Below are 4,803 nucleotides of genomic sequence, written 5' to 3'. Positions count from 1 at the left end.
GGATGCATTACTGAAACATAACAAATTAAAACTAGAACTGTTAGCAGACCAATCTATGTTCTGTTACATCGAGCGGGGAATCCGAAGCGGAATAAGTGTCATAGCAAATGAATATGCAAAGGCAAATAATAGATATCTGCCCGACTATGATAACACGGCGCCATCAAGTTGTATAATCTATCTCGATGCCAACAATCTTTATGAGTATGCGATGTCCGATTCTATGCCGTGTGGTGGTTTCAGATGGGTCAGTGAAAAACAGTGTTTTGATGAAACAGATAAAATCATCACAGCCGAATGCGAGCATCCTGACATTAGTTATTTAGCTGAAGTTGATCTTGAATATCCTGTTGAGCTTCATGATGCACATGATGATTATCCATTTCGTCCAGAATCAATGCTGATCGACTATAATTTGTTTTATCTGATGAACAAAGAAATTATTCTCACGGTAAATCTATCTCAAACAATTATGTTGTTCGAAAACTAGTTCCTAATCTGCTTGACAAACGTAGATACATTTTACATTATAAAAATCTGAGACAGGCACTTGATTATGGTCTTATACTAAATAAAAGTTTATCGAGTTCTAAAATTTAATCAATCATGTTGGATGAAAGATTATATCAACGTTAATACTAGCCGACGAGCAGGTGTTGCATAAACGGAATAAGAAAAAAAAAAGTTTTTAAAAATAATGAACAACGGCGTCTTTGGTAAGACCATGGAAAATATCAGAAAGCGAGTCGATATAGAGATTGTCAATAAAATGGAACGTCGTAATAAACTTAATGCATCTGATGATTTTGTTAGTATGAAACTATTTAATGACAATCTGGTAGTCGTTCATAAAAGAAAGACAAAGTTGAAGTTGAAGAAACCAGTTTATATTGGTGTGGCAGTGCTTGAGATATCAAAGACGTTAATGCACTGGATCCACTACGATTCTGTTACGGTTAAGTAGTCTGGTGCTGAGCTGTTATTTACAGACACTGACTCGCTAATGTACAAGATAGAATCTGGTGATATTTATCAAGAATTTTACGATAGCCGAGAACTATTTGATCTTTCAGATGATCAACAAAACAAACCCAGCGGATTTCACAGTGACAGGTTTGTCGGATTACAGAGTAAAATGTATTATTTTAAATTAGCTGATAATAAAGTTAAAAAACGAACAAAGTCATCAAAAGAAATGTAAGAGATAAGGTGATAGGATTCGATATTTTTAAGGCTGCGCTAGACTGATTTTCTGATTATGTTGAAAAGATGGCAATATGACCAGGTCATCATAAAATTGAGACTGACGTAATCATAAAATCTGGTCTGCGTAATTTGGATGACAAAATATACTGCTCTGATTTAATAATTACATTTGTGTTAGGGTAAAAAACGTCTGATGTTGACTATAGCAAGGTGGAGTTCTTTTAGATTATTTATTACAGAAAATTTTCTGTGAATGTCAAAAATAGGAATAGTAAAATTTTGTGTAAATAGTAAAAACAATTGCTTGCGATTTCATGTAAAAACCGCAGTAGACTTAATTAAGGGGGTTGTTTCCGAGCCGACCCAATTCTATTCGACGACGATGATTTCCTTGACAGGTCTTCGAGTCAGGTAATCGTTAATGAAATCTACACTGTTGCCTCAACATAGCAGTTTTTGTATTTGCTTAAACATTATGCTGTCGTCCTAATACAAAATAGGGTTTGGCTCAGAAACCCCATTTACGAAGACTACTTAGCAACGTATTCCAGTTTTATCAGTGCACATATTTGACAGCAAACCTCTGCCAGCGTATAATTATCTCTTTCTTTTTACTTGTTTCCAACAATGTCTTGTAGTGTTGGATTAGTATCTTCTGGTAATAGTTTGGATATTATGGAAGGATGTACATTCGCCAGTGCTATATATTCCTTTGAACCTTGGGATAATTCTATTGCGATGGTACTGGAACACATGAAATACTTTGCTGCCTACAACCGAAGAAAGTGTATTGTGAAAGTAATGAGTTTTCAAAAGCATATTCTTCCCAGGCAGGAAATATTTTCGAATCAATATGAATGACATGGAGCAGACGTTTGTAGATATTTTAACAGAACATTCTATCGTGGTCAGCGCGACGCGTAACCATTAAGATTGGCTAAGCGCGCCATAAATTTGCAGCTTTCGATGGTTAACCTCTATTGCTTGGAAGCGTGATTGGATTTCAATTATGACCCGCTAGGACAACTGTCCAGCATATATGTTAACGTAGGGTCAAGTAGAGTAAATAACAAAATGGAGACAAGCCAGAGATAAATTTTGGGAAATCTTGGGCAATTTGAAAGAGGTGGCGTAAAATGATATTTTACAGAATAGTTACTAATAAAGGTGGACGAGAGAAAATTAGTCTAACTTCGATTGGAGTGTTAACAGTTTGGCGGTTGGAACAAAGTCAATCCTGGTTAGATAATCTAATCGAGGGGGAGAGAGTGTTGCCTAGATGACTCTGGCTCCTAGATCAGAAGAAAGTACTTTGCTCGCTAAAATTGTCCAAATAACATTGAGGGACACGGATATGATATTCGGCTTCATGAAAAAGGAGCGAGTCTCGAGAAAGCACAATGAATAATAGCTCCATACCTGTGGATCACGAAGTAGGAAACGATAGCAGACAGCCAAGTTACAGCTGAGGACTTGAAGAGGCAGAGAGAGAGAGAGAGAGAGAGAGAGAGAGAGAGAGAGAGAGAGAAAGAGAGAGAAGGGAAAGAGAGGGAAAGAGAAGGAAAAGAAATATGGAAACACTGAACTTTCACAGCAATATGGAAAGGACCGGCTGCAACAAGGTTATGCTGACATGCTGACAATTTGGGTTCGATCTGTCACTCCTTTCTATGATGAAATTTGTTTTAACTGTATAACAGAACGGCTAATTGCATTTCGCACAATTTTTTCATTATATTTCTAAAAGAAAGTGTATTATTCAAACGTCACGTTCAATTTCATTTTGTTAAGTATTTGATTAAAGTGTTATATGTTACATATGTTTTATATATTTGCCCAGATCTCTGTCATTCCAGCCGTTAATTTCATATATTATTTTATTGTTGCTCGATACAGGATATACACATAACTAGCGCACCATGGGTATGAGGGATCATGTCACATATAATTCACATCCTACCAAATACCCCGTGATATATTTGATATTAAAGGTTAAATTAATTACCTATATATTCACATCTTTATTATATACAGTAACGCGTGTAATATGCACCAGGCAACGAACTTTCCAAATTGAATAACCGAAGTAGCTCAGGGTTGATAGCCTCGATAATCTTACTTAATGGAGCTTCCGAGCAGAAAAAGATCCGCCTACTTAATTATGTACATATCAATGCATAGACCAGTTTAAGTCTTTAACATGGCTAACAGTTCCATTGAAAGAAAAACATTCTCAGTATATACAGATACAAGGACAAAAATGGGAAGTTATGACTATTTTAATGTGATATAATGACAGTAATGAAGGTGTCAGAGCTACTTCAACAAAACAGGATATATGCCTGCCCCAGGCAGTTAGATAAACACACACACACAGACACACACACACACACACACGCACACACACACACACACGCAGCGGTCAATAGTTAGTAGCAATCTGTTAAAGGGACTGTTTATGCACATTACGAATTTTGACAGTACTTTCGATGCAAAACACGTTAGCTTTAAATAGGAATGTTGTTTTAATTATACAATTATACCGTGCATCATGACAAAGCTGCGTTGAAATTTATTACAACATTTACTTATTCCTAACCAAAAAGGTAACCTATATTTGTTTCCACGAATATAATATAGATAAATGCCTCTTGCTCCAGGGGGACTCAGAAAAAAAATGAAGATGACCAATAAGCAGCCTTTGCAACCCTGAGAAAAACTGGGTTAAGCACTTACCTTTATAGTCGAGAAGTATGTTGCCTGGACTTCAAGTTAGAGAAATGTACATGATGATTATGTTTTGCATACCTGTGGCACAATACTAACAAAAATTTCTCTCTGTAGGTAACTGTTCCTGTGTCTCATTATAGATAAATGTTAACAGAGTTTGTTTTCACGGATACACGAGCTGGGCAACAAACGCACACTAAGATGTAAAGATGTAAATTCGGCATTCGGAACAAATATAGTAGAGAATGTGCGTATCATCTAAGTATTAGAACATCGCTACATTGCAGTTTACACGTTTGTAATTAGCACAAAGATCATAACTTTATACGGTACACGTAATGATAGATCCATTTCAATCTAGTTTTCAATAAAGAAATTCAGTAGCATAAGTAACGTTTGACCGACGTACGGACTCGTCGATCTATCAATAACATACGTAACGTTTGACTGAGGTACGGACTAATCGATCCATTAATAACATATGTAAGGTTTGAGTGAGGTACGGACTCAATCCATCAATAGCATAAGTAACGTTTGACTGAGGTACAGACTAGTCGATCTATCAATAACATACGTAAAGTTTGACTGAGGTACGGACTAGTGGATCCATTAATAACATGTGTAAGGTTTGACTGAGGTACGGACTAGATCCATCAATAGCATAAGTAACGATTGACTGAGGTACGGACTCGTCGATCTATCAATAACATGCGTAACGTTTTGCTGAGGTACAGACTAGTCGATCTATCAATAACGAATAAGAAAGAGGAGGGCTCTTAGATGAGGGCTTAGGCAAAGAATTGCATAACGGTGCAATATATAGGTCACTTTGTAGGATCTAGTCCAACAAACGTGACTAAAATGTCG

Source organism: Sinohyriopsis cumingii, chromosome 4 (genome assembly GCF_028554795.1).
Source record: "Sinohyriopsis cumingii isolate HCF-2022 chromosome 4, ASM2855479v2, whole genome shotgun sequence".
Lineage (NCBI taxonomy): Eukaryota > Metazoa > Mollusca > Bivalvia > Unionida > Unionidae > Sinohyriopsis > Sinohyriopsis cumingii.
Note: the sequence above shows the minus strand (reverse complement) of the source record.